This window comes from Lissotriton vulgaris, chromosome 5 (assembly GCF_964263255.1).
Source record: "Lissotriton vulgaris chromosome 5, aLisVul1.2, whole genome shotgun sequence".
In the NCBI taxonomy this organism is placed as follows: Eukaryota; Metazoa; Chordata; class Amphibia; order Caudata; family Salamandridae; genus Lissotriton; species Lissotriton vulgaris.
The window spans coordinates 1,907,504,517-1,907,526,261 of NC_141693.1; the positions used below are offsets into that span (position 1 = coordinate 1,907,504,517).

Below are 21,745 nucleotides of genomic sequence, written 5' to 3' on the forward strand. Positions count from 1 at the left end.
TTCCACATGCACTCTTGAACTCATACTCCTAGTGAATCAACTGCTTACACATCTATGCACAGAGTCACACACCTCCCAGCCACCCACACACACACTCAGCCTCCCATTCAAATACTTGGGCAACCAATCAATAACCCATATAGCCACTCTTATAGCTACTGATCAACACATGCAGCAGCTTACACAACAACAAACATACTGATGCACAAATTAAGACAGTTTGGTCACTAACCCATGCACTCAGTGAGACACATTTAATCACTCTTTCATACAGTCAGTCATGCACCTACTAAATTCTTCATCCAGACACTTATACATCCACTCATTCTTCAATATGTAAAACATATTTAAACTTTACAGAAACATACAGTCACTGGATGTTGTCATCAGTGATGTCATCAGTGATGTCACTGACCATGTCATGAATGATGTAATATGTGACATCATCAGCAGTGGATTGCGGGTGCGCGATATATAGTTAGCGCATCTAACTATATATGGAATTTCAATGGTTTTATGCGAGTAAAATAAGGTTTTGTAAATGCAAATTCCTAACTATATATGGACTATAACCTATGGTTTTTTCATTGAATATATATATATATATATATATATATTACCTACTGGCTATCGCCAGTAGGTATATATAGTTAGGATTAATTCCCTATGGGATTTCTGAAAATTCTATGTCTAATAACTTTGGCGTTTGTGGATGGAATCGACTGAAATTTTCAGGAAAATGGCACATTTTGTTTCTGAGCAGCCCCTGAAAATTTGGTGGGGTTTCGTCAAGGGGGGGCTGAGAAAAAAGGGGGGTCCCAAAACGCGTTTTTTACATTGAGTTTTCCATAGGGCGGTTGGACTCACTTTTAGCTCGAACGGCTGAATGGATTTGCACGAAACTTGGCAAAATTGTAGGGACTGTTAGCCCGATGTGCCTTTGCTAGGTCTCAATATATGTGCTTCAGTGGATTTTGAGAAATTAACGTTTAAATCAAGATATATATCTGTAACAGCGCTCCGGGCAGCGATCCGGTCCGCTTACTTTTCGCGTTTCGGAACTTTGCGCGCAGAAAGCTGATTAGCTCTCCGGTGTCTGTCAACATTCTAAACAGTCCGGAGCGGCCGCCATCTTGTCTCTCGGTAGGATCGAGAGAGAAGAAGAGGTGAAAAACGAAAGGGGAATTTAATGAAAGGGGGCAAGGTATCCCCCTCTTGACCCCCTAGGAATGTTGTTGGGGTTATTAAAGGGTCCCGTGGGGAAAAGAAAAAAAAAATGATTTTTCACGGTAGAAGCGCTTCACGGGCCGCGAACTGGGCCGCAAACTGGTAGCGAAACGGGAATTCGCCATTTTGTGCTTCGTTAATTAAATTACTAGGTATAAGGGGGTGCGGGAGACGTATCCTAATCCCCTATGTTTCCTGAGGGTGGCTGAGGAGGCTGATATATGTTGATACATCTCTTCCAGCGGCTGTGCGTGAGCTTTTTTTTTTTTTGCTGCGTGACAGTCCGGAGCGGCCGCCATCTTGTCTCTCGGTAGGATCGAGAGAGAAGAAGAGGTGAAAAACGAAAGGGGAATTTAATGAAAGGGGGCAAGGTATCCCCCTCTTGACCCCCTAGGAATGTTGTTGGGGTTATTAAAGGGTCCCGTGGGGAAAAGAAAAAAAGAATGATTTTTCACGGTAGAAGCGCTTCACGGGCCGCGAACTGGGCCGCAAACTGGTAGCGAAACGGGAATTCGCCATTTTGTGCTTCGTTAATTAAATTACTAGGTATAAGGGGGTGCGGGAGACGTATCCTAACCCCCTATGTTTCCTGAGGGTGGCTGAGGAGGCTGATATATGTTGATACATCTCTTCCAGCGGCTGCGCCATCTTGCCTTTTTTCCAATGCCACAATTTTGTCGTGCACGGCAGCCATTTTAGATGCCAGGCTGGTCCCAGGCTATCACCTACCCCTGCGGATGCAGTTTATGGCCCCAGCTGTAGAGAATTCAGACATGCCAACCCTCCCGATTCAGGCGTGTGACTACTGATTTCAGTGCTAGTCTCCCGCCTCCCGATTTCTGCAAGCAAAAACCCGGGGACATATTACGAACAACTAGCGATAATTTTTGTCTCTAACTTGTTTAGAGACAAAAATTATCGCCGCACATCGGCGATTTTTATCGCAGATAAACCTTGCTATTATCGCAGAAAAGTCAGCGATATTCATGTATTATCGAGTAAATGCTCTTAGCCATGTTATCCACCTCCCATTGGATAACATGGCTAAGAACTGCTCAGGGCAGGTGTTAGATTTAGGAGATATTCGCGCTTAGCGCGAATATCTCCAAAAGTTGGTAATAGAAGATAGCGATGTTAGGGACTGTTTCCAGTCGCTAACATCTTGGCACGCCACTTTGCATGTCATTAGTGATAAGTATCACTGACATGCAAAGCGGGGCCCAAGATGGTCGCTATCTCCTTTTAGCTGTCACTAACTGGTGTTAGCGACAGCTTGGTAATAGGGAGATAATTTTATCTCCGCTTTCATGCCTTTTAAAGCCAAAAAAGCGGAGATAAACCCCCTTGATAATATGCCCCACGATTCCTTGGGGGTTTCAGCTGACAGGGCTTGGTATTGTGTTATATGGTAATTTTTCCAGGAAACGTCAGAGGGTCGATGCAGGGGTTCTAGAAGAGGTGATAAACCATTTAAGCCTCATGAACAAGCGCATGGTCTTTTAAAGATTTGTGAAGTACTCGGGGCGGCGGTGTGTGTGTGCCCTCTTTCAGGAGCGGGCGGGGGGGGCACTGCCAGCAACTTGCCAGGTCAGGTAGTGTTCAACACGTGCATCACCCTTTCTCTGCCTGCTATTGCGCTCCATGCTTCGGAAAGGTAAGAAAAAGAACGTGCATTTGAGTTTGAAATGTCCGATCCTGCAGCAGCACACTTCCAAAGCCCACACATGACAATAACCCGATTCAAGGCCCCATTCACCCGTTTTAAAAAAAATAGATAACACTCCAACAAAGTAAGATTATAAAACTTTATTAACTATTAACTTTAACGAACGGAACAAAAACTAAAAACATTTAAACATTTTTCAACACAAAAAGCAACAATGGTTAGAAGCTGTCTTTTGTGCGAATAGTCCCAAGGCAGCACAACGTGCAGAGTTCTGGACGGCACCCAGGTGATGTCGCCTGGGTGCCGCACTGGTTTAGGGATCCTACAATGCAGCACAGAAAAACAGCGTGGGGCGTCCCGGGTGGTGCGGGGCGAGGCCTCGTCAGTAGCGGTCTGTTGTGCGAATAGTCCCAAGGCAGCAGAACGCGTTGAGATGTTGATGGGACTGTGTCCAGTGTCACATGGCTGACACAACATGTACGACAGGCACCCAGGTGATGTCCAGTACACTGCCGCACTGGTTTTGGTATCCTACAATGCTGCTCCGAAAATTGGTGTGCGGCGGCCCGGGGGTGGGGGAGGCGGCGTGAACGGGCCTCCCCAGGTGGCGGCCATCTAGCTGAGTTGCGCCCGCTCTTGCGGCTACAGCGTCTCGCTCACCATGTTGTTGAGTTGCTCCCACTCTTGCAGTGCAGCGATAGGCGGCTGCCACATGGCTGTCAAAATGGCGGACGGCTCCTCGGTTTTGGGCCTGGTCCACTGAAATGGCCCTGGGACACCTTGGAACTCGGACGCTTGCCTGCTAGGGCTTGGGCTCCATTCTCGAAAAGCGTCCCTTCAGCCGTGAAGATTCTACAAAAGTCTTGGGGGCCCCTGACTCCCGTAGGCTTCCGGTGGGGAGCGGCTGCCATGATTGCTCGCGGAATGACCACGACGGAGCCACGAGATGGTGGTGCTCTCATGCTGACGCCAGCTTCAGTCTGAATGATCCAGAAACAAGGTGGGGCTTTCATCGTTTGGGAAAAAAAATGTTCTAAACCAATGAAAAGTGTTAGTTTTAGGTCATATGACCAAGCCTTCCATCTTTAGGAAACCAAAAGTAAAATGAACCAATGAAAAGTTTTATAAACAAGTCACATGACCTGTTATGCGGCATAGGGCTACAAAAAGCGTAGAAAATCCGTTGGCACGTGAGGCGGCGTCAGTAGCGGACCGATGTGCGAATAGGCCGAAGGCAGCACAACGGGCCGAGATCCGGATGGTACCGAGGTGGTGTCCAGCAAATTGCCGCACTGGTGTGGCCATCCTACAATGCTGCGCCGAAAGACGGCGTGTCCAGCTGAGTTGCGGTCACTGTTGCGGTACAGTGACTCGAACGCGCCGAGATCCGGATGGCACCGAGGTGGTGTCCAGCAAATTGCCGCACTGGTGTGGCCATCCTACAATGCTGCGCCGAAAGACGGCGTGTCCAGCTGAATTGCGGTCACTGTTGCGGTACAGTGACTCGAACGCGCCGAGATCCGGATGGCACCGAGGTGGTGTCCAGCAAATTGCCGCACTGGTGTGGCCATCCTACAATGCTGCGCCGAAAGACGGCGGGTCCAGCTGAGTTGCGGTCACTGTTGCGGTACAGTGAGTCGAACGCGCTGAGATCTGGATGGCCCCGATGTTGTGTCCAGCAAGTTGCCGCACTGGTGTGGCCATCCTACAATGCTGCGTCGAAAGTCGGCGTGGGGTGCCCCGTTGGCTTATGAGGTGATGTCAGTAGCGGACCGATGTGTGAATAGGTCGGAACCAGCACAAGGCGCCAAGATCCGAATGGCAAGTCCTGGATGTTGAGTGCCTCAGTTGAGAGTTCTGAGCAGTGCTTGTAAGACTGTCTGAAGCTTATTTGCACCTGCTGCAGCTTCACTATTGCCCTGGTGTGGCCAAAGGTCGCACATGACATAGGCGGCCGGCTCCCGAGGTCCGGCGGAACTTTTTGCCTTTTCCTTTCTGCTTCTTGTCCTACAATCCGTTTCATCTGTAGACACGACCAGGTCCCTAAATGTGTGCAGGGGGACGCTATTCATTGAATGAAAATGGCGGCTTGACACAAAGCTGACTCAAGCGTTACTGTTGATGCTATACAGACAAAAATTGATTTTCAGTTTGTACATTCTTCAGGTTTTTTTTTTCCATCCAAGTCTGATTGAGAGTTTGTAGATTTTCCACATACTACTCTTCAACATTCTTCCTAAATGTAACAATGTGAAACTCACTAGGAGAACGGCTGTTTCTGTTTCCTTTCAAAATGCTGCCAACAATATTTTCTGAATGGAAGACACCATCTTGTAGCATAAAGGGCCGAAAGGGGTTCTGGTCTGGCCGATGGTTGGTGGAGACATTTTGACTATATCTTGGACCTGCCCGGCCTCGCCCAAAATGGCGCCGGTATAAATGGGACTCGTAACTCCTTGCCCGCAAATGTATATCTAGAAAATGTTATTGTAAGTGGCCCTGTCGTATTTTAATTACAAAATGTATGTCTACCGATTCCGCAACTGTTAGACACCTTAGTTCTTGCAACCTAATGGCCCGCTCGTTACGTTCCTCTACAGTGTAAATGTCTCCTCATCATATACGATTTCAGTTTGCTCCGTGGCCGGCCCACGTGGTTATAGGCCCGTATTTGTATACTGACATTTTCACAATAAAGGTTTTTAAAACAAAACACGGTAGTAGTATTTACATTGGTAAAGTTTTTACTTTTAGTCACTGTTTTCGAATCAGTAAAAGGCAAGTGAAATAAAGCAGTCCAATTACATGACGGATAAAAGGTATAATATGTAGGAACGCAGTAAAGATAAATGGTCAAGGGCAGTTGTGTTTTTCATGTCTGCAACATAAAGTGATCGATAAGAATCTGATAATCAGGCGTATCGGCGACTAAGACAGCAGGCCGAATCTCTTTTACTCAACGGCTCCGTCATGGAAGGAAGAAACGCCCTTTTTCTCGAAAAAGGAATATATTTTACTTGCAAGACAGTTGTAAATTTTCCGGGAAAGTACATTAGCCTGGAATATTATAACATATGTTTGAAAAAAAAATATTGTTCGAAAACAATAAAAAGCGTAATTTTTAGGTCATATGACCAAGCTTTTCATCATTAAATTAACAAAAGTAAAATGAACCAATGAAAAGTTTTATTAACAAGTCACATGACCTGTTATGCTTACGTTACGCGCTGCGCGCCGCGCCTCGGATCACTTCCGGGTGCGCTAACGCGGCGTGTCATATAACGCATTACGCGACAACGTAGGTCAAGAATATAGTCAAAATGTCTCCACCAACCAGCGTTCAGAACACAACCCCTTTCAGCAGTCCAAAAAGTTCTGTTAAATGACAACAGAGGGGACAGGCAACAAGAACCATCAGTCAAAGAGGGGAGGGCAAGTTCTTCTCTTCCGGGTCATGTTGGGGCGCTACCGGAACTGATCAAATTGGTAGTCTACAGTGTTTCTGGATGTTTCAGACTAAAGCTGGCGTCAGCATGAGACCACTACCATCTCGTAGCTCCGTCGTGGCCATTCCACGAGCAATCATGGCAGCCGCTCCCCACCAGAAGCCTGCGGGAGTCGGAGGCCCCCAAGACTTTTGTAGAATCTTCACGGCTGAGGGGACGCTTTTCGAGAATGGGACCCAAGCCCTATCAGGGAAGCGTCCGAGTTCCAAGGTGTCCCAGGGCCATTTTAGTGGACCAGGCCCAAAACCGAAGAGCCGGCCGCCATTTTGAGAGTCCTGTGGCAGCCGCCTATCGCTGCACCGCAAGAGTGGGCGCAACTCAACTACATGATGAGCGAGACGCTGTAGTCGCAAGAGCGGGCGGTAAACAGCTGAATGGCGGAAGAGGCACAGTGTAGCAAAAGCGGGCGGAATGGCAACTGAAACGGTAAAGGGGCGCCCCACTACAGCGTGTCTTCAGGTCAAACGGATTGTGGGACAAGCCATCGTTCTACAAAGTCAACCAAACTTGGATTGAAAAATCTAGAAAAATGTACAAACTGAAAACCAGTTTTGGTCTGCATAGCATCAGTAGCAACGCTTGAGTCAGCTTTGTGTCAAGCCGCCATTTTGATTCAACAAAGCACAGGCATTGAAAAAGGCTCAAAGTCAGAACTCTGAACTATGGCACCCAACATCCAGGAGCTTGCCATCCGGATCTTGGAGCCTTGTGCTGCTTTCGACCTATTCACACATCGGTCCACTACTGACATCATCTTATAAACCAACGTTATGTAAATAGTTTTTTAATAAAACGTTTTACCCTGTTTCTTTGCTGGTGTGTTGTCTATATTTTTAATATTTGCATAAGGGTTTGTCGTTATTTTGGGCGGGATGGGTGATGGAGCCGAGCTGTCTTGCAGCCCTCATGGTGTGGAGCTCAGTTCATCTCACTATTTTCGTATTTCTCATGAAGGGTTGTTCCTAATATTTCTATTTTAGCGAGGTCAAAAAGAGATCCAATTAGTGGCCTACTGATTTTGCTCGATTACTTTTATTTTTTTACACGATTTTTCACTATCTGCAAAGACTAAACAGAGTATTGCGACTTTGTGCTTGTTTGTAAATAGAGAATGATCCAAAGAGAACCAATTCTAAAACAGTAAATGCTTGGATAACAATCAATCAAACGGAGAGACAAGCAGGCACGACGGATTACAACGGGGGTAAAGGCCTGCGTTAACTACCCTTCAGTATCTGCAAAGAGAGAGTACTACTAAGACAAAAGAGGGGAGGGGGGGGGGTGCAGCGTTCAAAGCACATCAGCGTGCATAAATACGAAAATGTTTTTATCTATCACGTACTTGACATTTTAAAGCTTTTCATATTTGCTATTAAAAAACCAATGAAATTCACAGAAAAAACCATAGGTTATAGTGGATATATAGTTAGGAATTTGCATTTACAAAACCTTGAAAATTCAATGAAAAAACCATTGGTTTTAGGCCATATATAGTTAGGGATTTGCATTTACAAAACCTTATTTTACTCGCATAAAACCATTGAAATTCCATATATAGTTATAAGCGCTAACTATATATCGCGCACCCGCAATCCACTGCTGATGATGTCACATATTACATCATTCATGACATGGTTAGTGACATCACTGATGACATCACTGATGACATCTCAAATGACATCACTGATGACATCACGAAAACATCTCATTTGACATGACTGATAACATCACTGATGATATCATTCATGTGATAATACGATGAACCTCTTCAGACTCTAATATAACCTTAGATACAATCAGTGTAAACAGACACTCACAGACTGTCACTCATCCATGGAGTTACTCACACACCTAGTCAGTCATGCAAAGAATCAATCACACCTCCATTTCCTCAAATATACAGTTATACAAACTTTACTCATTCAAACATATACTAACACATATTTACTCTCTTATACAATCCCTGATACAAGTTCACAATGATCCATACAGCCACTCACACATTCACTGGCTCTTATGCACAGTTATTTATATATGTCAACTCTCACATGTACTGTGTTTTACATATGTACTTACTTTGACATGTAGCACTGAGATATCCATTCACTCACCAATACACTCATGCACACAGTCAACCGCCCATACAGCTGTTTCCACATGCACTTTTGAAACCATACATCTAGTGAATCAACTGCTCACACATCTATGCACAGAGTCACACACCTCCCAGCCACCCACACACACACTCAGTATCCCATACAAATACTTGGGCAACCAATCAATAACCCATATAGTTACTCATATAGCTACTTATCAACACATGCAACAGTTTACAGAACAACAGACATAATGATGCACAAATTAAGACTGTTTAGTCACTAACCCATGCACTCAGTGAGACACATTTAATCACTCACTCATACAGTCAGTCATGCACCTACTAAATCCTTCATCCAGACACTTATATATCCACTCATTCTTCAATATGTAAGAGATATTTTAACTTTACAGAAACATACAGTCACTGGGTGTTGTCATCAGTGATGTCATCAGTGATGTCACTAACCATGTCATGAATGATGTAATATGTGACATCATCAGCAGTGGATTGCGGGTGCGCGATATATAGTTAGCGCTTATAACTATATATGGAATTTCAATGGTTTTATGCGAGTAAAATAAGGTTTTGTAAATGCAAATCCCTAACTATATATGGCCTAAAACCAATGGTTTTTTCATTGAATATATATATATATATATATATATATATATATATATATATATATATATATATATATATATATGTATATATATATATGTATATATATATATATATATATATATATATATATATATATATATATATATATATATATATATATATATATATATATATATATATATATGTATAACCTACTGGCGGTCGCCAGTAGGTATTTATAGTTAGGACCTAGTTACCATAGGAAATCCCCAACATTCTATTAGGAATAACTTTGGCGCCGATTGAGGGATCTGCCTGTAATATTCCTTAAATTTGCCTCGCTGCGCTCCGCTCCTTCCCTGGAAGTTTTGGGGGGATTCGTCAAGCGGGGGCCGAGAAAAAAGGGGGTCCCAAAACGTGTTTTCCCTATGTTAATTTCCATAGGGACATTCTGACAAGGTTACAGCTCGAACGGCTGAACGGAATTACACCAGATTTGGCAAAATGATAGGGACTGGTATGCAGCAGTGCCTTTTGTTTGTTTAGTGAAAATCCCTCCAGTAGTTCTTGAGAAAATTGAATTTGAAATTTTTCAAATGGCATTTTCTATGGGACCTTTAGACGCGGCTACAGCCCAAATGGCTGAACGGAATTACACCAAACTTGGCAAAATGGTAAGGACAGGTATGCAATAGTGCCTTTTCTATATTTGGTGAAAATCCCTCCAGTAGTTGTTGAGAAATTGAATTTGAGCAAATTATATATCTATATGCTCTCAACATTCTATTGGGAATACCTTTGGCGCCGATTGAGGAATCTGTGTGTAATTTTTAAGAATTTTGGCCAGCTCCACTCTGTTCCTTCCCTGAAAGTTTCGTCAGGATTCGTCAAGCGGGGGCGGAAAGAGGGGTCCCAAAACGTGTTTTCCCCATGTTAATTTCCATTGGGACCTTTAGACACAGCTACAGTCCGAACGGCTGAATGGAATTACACCAAACTTGGCGAAATGGTAATGGGCCTGGTATGCAGATGTGCCTTTGCTACGTTTGGTGAAAATCCCTCCAGTAGTTCTTGAGAAAATTGAATTTGAAATTTTTCAAATGGCATTTTCTATGGGACCTTCAGACACGGCTACAGCCCGAACGGCTGAACGGAATTACACCAAACTTGAGAAAATTGAATTTGAGAAAATTATATATCTATATGCGCTCACCGTACGTGCACAGTATGCGTACGGTACGCGTGCCGTACGCTTACGTGAGCGTACCCTTACTTGCGCGAGCGAGTTTCTGATTGGCTGGCAGTCGACTGTCAACATTCCAAACTGTCCAAACCAGGAAGTGTTGGCCACCATCTTGTTTTTCAGGAGAACTGAGGCACAAGAGAGCCCAAAACAAGAGTGGAAAACACAAAAGGGGACAGGGTAGAGACACCCCAACCCTCTAGCCCTTCCCAGGGGGTCCCAGAAGGACCCCCAAGGGCAAAAAAAAAACAAACAAAAAAATTCGAAAAAATCGCGGGGTACGCGCACCGTACGCATACGGTACGCGTACCGTGCGCGTACCCCGTGAAATTTAAAAAAAATAAAAAATGTTTTGCACTTGGAGGTCCTTCTGGGACCCCTTGAGAAGGGCTAGGGGTCAGGGATTCTCAACCCTGCCCCCTTTTCACGTTTTCCACTATTGTTTTGTGCTCTCTTGTGCCTCACTTCTCCTGAGAAACAAGATGGCTGCTCAGGTGGTCCCAGAAGGATAATAACATATATAAACGTTATACGCTAATAGAATTAGCATTTACAAAGCCTTTGAAATTTATTGAAAAACAAATATAGGTTTCACATCTGATATAGTTAGGAATTAGCATTTAAAAAACCTTGCAAATTCACTGAAAACACCATAGATTTCAAGCCTTATATAGTTAGGAATTAGCATTTAAAAAACCTTGCAAATTCACTTAAAAAAACATAGGTTTGAGGCCTTATATAGTTAGGAATTAGCATTTAAAAAACCTTGCAAATTCACTTAAAAAACTATAGGTTTCAGGTCTTATGTAGTTGGGAATTAGCATTTTAAAAACCTTGCAAATTCACTCAAAAAACCATAGGTTTCAGGCCTTATATAGTTAGGAATAAGCATTTAAAAAAACATTGAAATTGCTCCTATATAGTTAGTTGTACTAACTATATTTCGCGCACCCGCAATCCACTGCTGATGATGTCACATATTACATAATTCATGACATGGTCAGTGACATCACTGATGACATCACTGATGACATCTCAAATGACATCACTGATGACATCACTGATGTCTACAGCTCACCTCACCTTTGTTTATTTAACATGTTCCATTATTATAAGTGTTCTCCCAATGTTCATGGTAGTGTTTTCTCTTGCAAAAGGTCTCTGGTTTGTGTGCATCAGCATATCCGCTGCCTTCAATAGTCACTTTGCGAATATTTTGCCTAATATTTTAGTGCCATTGGTATTCATAATCGTTCTGAGTATCTGGGAGCTCCCCTTTGTTATTGCTTCATTGTACATTGCCAGCATGCATGGGGCAAAGATCCCTAAAGTTAGAAAATGTTTGTTTTTCTATAGATAGTAAAATGTTGATACATATTCCAATGCTATTGCCTGTCATCAATTCACTGTTTGAAAAAACTAAATGAATAAAGGGGCTCATTTGTAGTTTGGCGGACGGAGGTATACTCTGTTAGTGTGGCGGTGTAAAGTACGCTGTTGCCCTGACAGAGTCCCTGTTTGCCAACTGTTGAGATTGGCACTGGCATCACGGCAGTGCCTGTCAATGCATTATAAGTTTAAAGTCACATGATGGAGCCGCACGGCACTCTTACAATGTTTTTCTTTTAAAAACCCAAAGTGAAATAAAACAAAAGGAACGCCCCTTGTTACAAAGGTTGTCTGTCCTTGTGTGGTAGGCGTTTTTCAGTTTTCACTGCCACTTACCACCAGGATTTACCTGATGGTGATGGACAGTGAAAACTCACTATGTGTTCACACAATCTGGATCAAGTGGGCAGACACAAAACCTTCAACCTCCCTTACTCTGTTGAGCTGCTGGACGGTTAAGTCATCGCTGGAGATAGACTAGCCTTTTTTGTTGACATAATGATGGCCTACCCAACTATAACCGAGACAGGCGTACATTCAGTTTGGGAGAGGGTACTCTGTCACAAAGATGATGGAGTACCCACTCTGACAAACTATAAATCAGGCCCTAACTATTCAGAGTTTGACTGGGCATTAGCTTAAAATGGCAGCTCCCCTTCTGTTTCAAGGTGTCTTCAGTACAATTGGTCACATTGTTGCCTATTAACATATCTAAAGGTGAGAGGATCTAATTCACAATAGTTCTAATTTTTTATTCCATTTGTGCAAATGGGTTTCAAAGTGCTAGTGCTATACATATATAATATTATATAAATAAGTAAGGCTGGGAGCACCCCGTTAGCATGGGAAGGGCATTTTGTTGTTAACTAACAACTGTGGCACCGTCCGACTAATCCTCACAAAGCTTAATAAAGAAAAGTTAGTCCACCTCAGCTCCTTCCTGGACAAACGTTTCATAGTGATACGTGAAATAGGGTTAAGAAAAACGGGATGGCCCCAAAACTTGTTTTCCCAATGCAATTTTCTATAGGGAAATTAGACATGGCTACAGCCAAAATGGCTGATCGGAATTACACCAAATTTGGCAGTAAGCTATATCTTGGTCCAGAAAGTGTGATATTGTGTAAATCAGTTAAGTCGTTTTTTGAGAAATGAAGATTTATAATGCATGTACATATCATGCCACGGAAGAACCAAGAGCCGACACATCTAAAGATAAGATATGATTTGCTGCACCATATCATCAAAGATGTGGCGGAAGCCATTTTAGGACTCAGGGACACAGTCCCCTCTCCTGTAAAAAAGAAAAACAAATATGGGGTACCCAGCACCCCCAGGCCTGATGGAGGGGGTCACAGACGAGTCCCTCCCCATGGTAATTTTTTAACGGTAAATGCATATCTGTGGAGGATCCACATAAAAGGGCATGCTCCTGAGCTTTGGAAAAATAAGGGGCATATTTATAAAGAAGTGACGGAGTGCACCTTAGCCTCCTTGGCTGAACGCCACACTCCGCCACTGCTGCAAAGCAGGGCTGCACCTCATTTACAATACGGTGCAGCCCTGCATTTATTCTGCACCGGCGCAAATTTCCTCTGTCTAGCGCCAATGCAGGCTCCCTTGCACCATAGTGCAAAGGTGCCCTCATTGTGGGAATGATTGTTTATGTGCAGGAAGGGGCCCCTTCCTGCACAGAAACAATCATGCATGGTGTTTTGCTGTTTAAGTGGCTTAACACTGCCTTGTAAATCAGGCAGAGCCCGTATTGCCAAAGGAATAACAAAAAAATGTGACGCTCCTGTGTCGATAGGGGCTTGTAAATATGCCCCTAACTGCCCCCAGTGGGGGCTAGGGTCCCTGGGGGTTGGTGGAACCTATATTTTGAGGAAGGGGGCATGTGTCCCCCTTCCTGAGCCTCAGGTGTCCCCAAGGACTCCAATCAATTGTTTTATTATGGGGAGGGGCATTCAGCCTGTCTCCCTCATCTCCTGGGCCCTAAGTAATAGTTTTAGGGAGGGGAACTTACACCGCCACCCTTCCCTGAGTCTCTTCAGGGCCCCAGGGACGCAATTCTCTCGGCCCAATCAAATAGTTTTGGGGAGAAGAGCTACAGCCCCGTCGACCTTGGCCATTAATTTTAAGGAAAAGGGACATCACGACCCCTACCTGAGCCTCCGTCTGGCCCCAGGACGCTATAAAAGTAGTGTCCTGGAGACCTCATCGCCTGGGACACTACTGTGTTCCCTGCCCAGAAGAGTGCTTTTAAGGAATGTATACTTAATTCCCATGTCTGCACTCTCCCGTACAGGGAAGCCAACTTTGCTCCCTCCTGGTGAAAGCACAGAAAAATATTTCTAAAGTTAGATCGGAACAAAGTAATGGAGCCGGCTCCTACTGCACTCAGAATGGGTGATAGCGGAACAGCGGCAGGGACCTGGAGGAACCCATCAAGGCCCCAAAATTAATATAAACTGTGGGTGTGCTGGGTAGAACAGGGACACCCAAAAATAAAAAGAAATAATTATTAAAAGGAATAATAAATGAGTGGTATGAGTCGTTCATTTATTATTCACTTCTATGTGCAAGGAGCACAACATAATTTGTGACGTCTCTATTATTAAATATTGCAATATGTAAATTTATTAAATTAAGTTTGATTACAGAGATTGATGACTTTTTGAAGAAAACAGTAGGTCTGCTTAATATATGTTCATGTGCTGACCCCATGATAAAACCAACTGGCCCAACACTTTTTATATTTTGACCCTGTGACCAAGCCAGTAGATCTGCCCTACTTAAAACATCACCCTATATATTGTTCCATGACATAGTCAGGCCTGCGTGGTGGGGAGGTCATACTGTTTGGTGAGTAGGCGCCCGACACCCTCAAGCCCGGGTATATGGCCAACCCCGCGCCTGCACTGGGGTAGATATCTTAAGTTACATTTAAAAAAATAGAGATTCACAGAACCCCCCCCACACAGATTATAGTTATGTGACAATGTCAGTTAATACAAATAATTTTGAATTAACAAAACCATTACAATTCACTAGTTATCGTTATCTCAAGTAACTATAACTTGTGACCTAAAGTAACTATAACTCGCACTCTCGCCATGCACTGCTAATTATGTCACATAATACATCACTCATGACATGTTCTATGTCAATGATGATGGCAATACTGTGCATATATGTGTATATAGGGTTTTTACTTCCCTTATAATACTTGGCATGTGTGGTAAAGATGCTTGGTAAAGGCATGTGTGGTTAAGGCTGGGTGGTAAAAGCATGCATAGTAAAGGATTGTGACGCATCATCATACAGCCGCTGTAGCAAAAGGAACCACTTATACTGAAGGTACGTCTGTGTTTGAAGAATATCTAACCTTTGGAGACGACTTAACTACTAAGAGACAGTTCTCCATGATGAATGCTGTAAAATGTAGGTATATTGATATAGGCAGAAGCTTAACCCCTGCCTAGGCCACAGCTTGCAGGAAGGCAAACGAGCCAAATACTAAACAAGTGATACTATCGGCACCCAGTCTGTGCTTCACTACACATTGCAATGCTTGGTAGGGCTGTTGTTACCGTATTTGATAGAAACTGGGCTTCTTTGCAGATTGCCTCTGCACTTTTGCCCCCATTAGAACTGCCAGATGCTGTTTTTTTACATCTGATAATGCACTGGGACCTGTTTACCAGGCTTCAGTGCCTGTGCTCTTTCCTCTAAAAGTGATAGTAATTAGTGCACCCATTAAGCAAGGTAGTTTGCCCCCTTATAAGTTCCTCGAGTAACCCTGTAAAGCAAGGTTTGACTGTAAGTGACCCGCGGGCCACAGAGTAACATGAGCTGGCTACCAACGAAATTTGAGATAGCCAGCTCTGGTATGGAATGACCGAATTGTGTCATGTTTAGTGTCCAACACAGTGCTTTTTCACCACAACATAATTCTTGTGTCGAGAGTGAGCTAGAACAAAGCACAGGGATGCCACCCTGCGTGGGTGCCCCCCAGGATACACAGCGCCTGTGCCTTGGTGGGCTTCCCCAAGCCGTTTTCCACCAAGACAAGATTCAGCCCTCCTAGTGGGGTGTGGTAGCACTTCCCCACAATGGAGACAGAGGCCCGTGCAGGAAGGAGGTCCAGTACGCCCAGTGTCCCCCCCCCCCTTCATTTCAAAGGGACCAGTCTGATTTCAAAGGCATCCATGTTTGAATTATTTAAAAGTTCACAACTCAGGTTGTATATATGATACAAAGTTAGTATTGGCATCTATATGTATGTACAAATACACTCTATTTTTTATAAATTGGTGTCAGATTTCTTTTGAGTTGTCTCAATTACTTATCTACAGACAAATGGATAAATATTGCCATGAGAACTAGGACATGTTGTGTTTGATCAATTACTTATGAACCATAATGGTACTATATAATGCTAAACACATGTTCCCCCAGTAATGCCTGACTGCTCTTTGCTGCACTACCAGGATTGAGCTAAGGATTCTTGTTGTGGATTCCAAGGATCATCCACTGTGTATAGTAAGCCACCCCCCCCCCCCCTCCCCCCCCCAGCCATGCCACATAATATTCCACCTTGCAACAAGCCCCTTTCAGGACGTGCTCTGGTAAATATTTGACTAATACATGGTCTTCACTCAGAAACAATGGCAACATGGAAGAGTGGGTTCATCTTGCAATTACTCATCTGCAGCCTTCACTACTCCTGATTCAGTTTCAAAAGACAATTTCATTTATAATATTTGCAAAGTATGCACGTTCTTACAAATACAATACAATTTCTTGTATAATACTTGAATAGTATGCATGTTCTTTCAAATACAATAGAATTTCGTTTATAATATGTGCATAGTATGCATGTTCTTTCAAATACAATAGAATTTCGTTTATAATATGCATAGCATGCACGTTCTTTCAAATACAATATAATTGTATATATTGTCTAGAGTCCTATTTTGTTTTCTCCAGTCAGCTGAATATGCATCACCAATGTGCCCACAATTCTTGGAAATGGAGAAAGGGACGCGTAATGTGTGTTCTTTATCCGACATGTTGAAAGTAGTCTAATGTGCTTAGAATCTACTATTTCCGTTTAGTTTTTCCAGCAAAATGCAAACCGTAATGCTATAAAATACAACATACTGCAATGACCCATTTCCTCCTCCTCACTGACCTCCCCTCCCCAGCATGTCCCTGATAAACGTCCAGTTTCACTGTTCGCTGTTACGACCGCTCATTCCCTCGAATTAGTTTCCGCTGCTTCTTGAGAAGCCAGGGATCACCCCACAAATCACGGAGACCCGGTCACACGAGTGCTCACAGGAGCACACCAGTGTCTGTGCACTGGCGGTCCAGCAGGGAGAAGGTGCAGACCTGTGCCTCCTGCGTAGGCATCTGCGGAAACACTATTTACCTCACTGGTGTAAAATAAAATGAAATGTCTTCACCCACCTGTGCACTGAGGGGGACGCCTGCCTCTTCGTCTGCCTCCAAGTTGATTTTCTTTCTGGGAGTCAGGATTTCAGCTTTTGTGGGGCTGGGTTAACTGGCTGGTGTCCAGAGCTGACAGCAAGTAACCAATCGGCAGGCTCCAATGACGTAAATCGTGTTGCAATTACTTCTAGGGAAGTGACCTTCTATGTTGACCTGTAGTCTGTTTACATGCGCTAGCCAAAAGTCAACAGATTTAACGTTTTAACTAGAAATGACCGATTCTAATATTTTTTGGTCTCAAGACAGACCGTCAATGAGGGGTTTTAGCACAATCCATTTTACAGTCTAATGTGCTACTCGGGTACATACATGATACATGTGTGCAATAAAGAGATGCAGAGAGTGGGGTAGTTATATATGTCTGCAATAAAAGAGTTGCAAATAGTGGGGTAGTAACAGGTGCACAATAAAAAGATGCAGAGAGTGGGGTAGTAACATAGGTGCACAATAAAAAGATGCAGAGTGGGGTAGTTGTATAGGTCTGCAATAAAAGAGTGGGGTAGTAATATATGTGCACAATAAAGAGATGCAGAGAGTGGAGTAGTAATATATGTGTGGAATAAAGAGATGCAGAGAACAGGGTAGTGATATACCTGTGCAGGATAGAGATTCAGAGAGTGGGATAGTGATATACGTGTGCAAGATAGAGATGCAGAGATTGGGTTAGTGATATACGTGTGCAGTGAAGAGATGCAGAGAGTGGGGTAGTGATATATGTGTGCAATGAAGAGCTGCAGAGATTGGGGTAGTGATATCCCTGTGCAAGATAGAGATGCAGAGAGTGGGGTAGTTATATATGTGTGCAATACAGACATGCAGAGAGCAGGGTAGTGATATATGTGTGCATTGAAGAGGTGTCACGATCAGGATAGTGATATATGTGTTCAAAAAGAGATGCAGCGAGCGGGGTGGTGATATATGTATGCAGTGTAGAGATGCTGAGAGCAGGGTAGTGGTATATGCGTGCAATAAAAAGATCCAGAGAGCGGGATAGTGATATATGTGTGCAACAAAGAGATACTGAGAGAGGGCTGTATTACATGTCAATGCAGGAGATACAGAGATCGGAGCAGTGTTATAATATACAGGGAAGAGCTCTACCGGAGTGTTATATCAGGGCAATATAGAGATGGAATAAGTAGAACCGTGTTAAATGAGTGCAATAGCAATATTTACAGACCAAGGTATTGTTATACACAGCCACGGCCCTTAGAGGGAGTTTCGGTGGGGCGGAGAGGCGGGGGAGAGGCAGGATGGGGGGTGCTAAAAACTGGAGTATGGATAATTGAAGGTAAGTAAACAATTTAATGAATAAAACGAATTTCGTAGCGCCCTGCATCGCAAAATACGATGCAGGGTGCGCTACGAAATTCGTTTTATTTAATAAACTAGCAGCCCGCCCCAGCGTTGCCTGGGGCAGAAGGGGGCTGCGGGCTGCATTATCCCAGGGCAGAACTCCCTCCCGCCTCACGCCTCCCACCCCCCGTCTCCCGCCCTGGACTTAAGCAACACGGCGGTGCACCCGCCGACTCCTTCCCGCCCCCCACCTCCCGCCTCCTGCCCGGACTTCAACAACACGGCGGTGCACCCCCCGACTCCCTCCCGCCCAGACTTCAGCAACACGGCGGTGCAGCCGCAACGTACCTCTCACTGCTCCTCCGGTTCTCTCATACCGGGGCTGTTGTCCTCCAGCTCTTCCTGGTTCTGCTTCTCGCCGCTCCTCCCCTCACTGAGACGTCGCGCTGCTCTTCCTGGTTCTGGTGAACGCCGGCCGCTCCTCCCCTCACGCAGACGTCGCGGCCGGCGCTAGTTGCAAGGGACTACTTTGTTTTTTAATTGTAATTTTTTAATTTACGTTTTAATTTTATTTTATGGAGCCTATGTCCATCTACACACCCTGAGGATTACAAAAACGTATTGGGTGTGTGGATTGGTGTGTGGTTCCAGAGTTTACCTTGCCAAAAGGTGCAAGTTCTCTCTTTATAATAGTAGTATAGATATAGATGAGGCAAACGATGAATTATTGTAACTAAAGCATCGTGTGGTGAGGCACTGAAATGGGCACTAAATATGGACAGACAGAGTTTTACTGATTGAACTATTTTGGACACAAAAGATAATGTGTTGATTTATTTATTTGTGCATCATCAACTAACGTGTCTACATCTGTTTTGATTCTACTAAAATCTTTCTTTCCATCACACTTCAGAATTTCAAAAAATGTGCTTCATTTTTGCTGTCCTGACTTTTGAATATATACAGTTCATATACATATATTTACATTTTGTTGTGTGTTGCAAAAATAACATTGTACATCCGTTCCTTTCATGCTCACTGTATCCCAGCTACACTTTCTCAATATTTACTTTGTTTTTCTTTCTTCAACTCTAAAGTGAGAGGAGTTTGTGACCACTAATCCTCCATGTTAAAAACACATAAGCAGCAATTTGTCAGGAGACTTAACCTGACCTTTGACCTGTCTCTGAAGCATATGACAAGCTAAGCATAGAGCCTAGAGGCCTCGTTATTTATTGCTTTGACTCTCGATACCCATAATTTGGGACACACTGCTCTTGTCTCTTTTGTTATTCGTGTTGTATGTTGCTAAAACAAGCTCAGCATGGTTATGAAGGGAGAACGTGAAATGCCTTTGAGGCTGCATAAAAGCTCGTTAGTTAGAAACATTTGGTTTCAAAGCGGTGTTGAAAGGCAAATGATTTTCGGTGAAGAAAACCCTAAATAAAAGCTGTACATCATTGAAAAGCAACATTTTAGGCGACTGTTCTGAAAAAAGGTGTAGCCCAAACAATCTGCAGCTTCCATTAAAAACACCTTACTCACCCCTTCTCCAAATGAGAACCCCCTGTTTTGAGCGTGACTACTTGCCTGATTACAAATCAAGTGAGTGTTTTAAAACATGTTTAATTGAGTTTCATTCTATTGCAGATTACATACCGTGCTCTAGCGCAGCATGGCACCATTAATCAATGAATGACATCATTCGCACAGCTGAGGGTGTCGCTGACGGACAGATGCAGGGTGCAGTTTTTGCACTCTGGGGGTTCAATATTGTCTCTGCGCTAGTGAGTCTGTGCAAGTGTCGGGTTGGAATCACGTGCACCAAAGCATATCCGTGCAATTGTTAACACTTTTCGGTGATGATACGACAGTGTGGGTGAAAAGGGAGTGGGAACATGTTGGGGCTTGAGAAGTAATTGGAAATACGATACAAAGTCACCTGCGGCAGCGCGTTACGTTGCCTAAAGGTGACAGCCTATTCACATAGTTACTCGCCGCTCCTCCCCTCACTGAGACGTCGCACTGCTCTTCCTGGTTCTGGTGAACGCCGGCCGCTCCTCCCCTCACGCAGACGTCGCGGCCGGCGCTAGTTGCAAGGAACTACTTTGTTTTATAATTTTAATTTTTTAATTTACGTTTTAATTTTATTTTATGGAGCCTATGTCCGTCTACACACCCTGAGGATTACAAAAACGTATTGGGTGTGTGGATTGGCGCTGTGGTTCCAGAGTTTACCTTGCCAAAAGGTGCAAGTTCTCTCTTTATAATAGTAGTATAGATTGTTTACTTACCTTCAATTATCCATACTCCAGTTTTTAGCACCCTCCACCCGGCCCCTCCCCCGCCCCACCGAAACTCCCTCCATGGGCCGTGGCTGGTTATACATGCCTACGCATGCTCCGAAAGATCTTCCGATGGATCCCCACAGAAACCAGAAGAACAGTCACCCAGGCCCTCGTCACCAGCCGACTGGACTACAGGAACGCCCTCTACGCTGGAACCACCGTCAAACTTCAGAACCATCTCCAACGCATACAAAACGCCTCCGTACGACTCATCCTCAACATCCCCCGCCGCAGCCACATCTCAACCCACCTGAGAAACATCCACTGGCTCCCCGTCAGCAAAAGAATCACGTTCAGACTCCTCACCCTCGCACACAAAGCACTCCACAACATGGGCCCAGAATACCTCAACAGCCGACTCGCGTTCTACACCCCCACCAGCCAGCTCCGATCCACCAACCTCGCCCTCGCCACCGTCCCACGAATCTGCAAAACCACCGCTGGAGGACGATCATTCTTCTACCTGGCAGCAAAGACCTGGAACTCCCTTTCCACCCACCTACGACTGACCCAGGACCATCTCAGCTTCAGAAAGCACCTCAAGACCTGGCTGTTCGAGCAATAGCAGTGCCCCGCCCCCTCCAGCGCCTTGAGACCCTAACGGGTGAGTAGCGCGCTCTACAAATGATTTGATTGATTGATACATGTGCATTGAAGATATGCAGAGAGAAGGGGGAAGTTATACAGAGTCATTGCATCTAGTTCCGGAATGCTAGCTTCACTGACTTTAGAAGGCACATGTTATGCCAAACCTTAATTGGTAGAGTTATCTGCATTGGCAATAGTAGGAAGAGCAGGCTTCAAAGCTGCCTGTGAAACAATGGCTAATGTCTAGACAGTAAAATGGTTGGT

At 44.2% G+C, this 21,745-nt stretch overlaps 1 protein-coding gene across 1 annotated transcript in view; it reads right to left on the bottom strand.

Annotated features, from left to right (window-relative positions):
* The window catches only part of LOC147717692 (butyrophilin subfamily 2 member A1-like), a 142,253-nt gene extending 124,994 nt beyond the window's left edge, over window positions 1–17,259 (bottom strand). The window contains exon 1 of the mRNA XM_086924480.1: window positions 17,208–17,259. The gene's annotated coding sequence lies outside the window, so the exon portion shown is untranslated. The remainder of the gene's footprint in view (window positions 1–17,207) is intronic.
* Window positions 17,260–21,745: the final 4,486 nt, after the last annotated feature.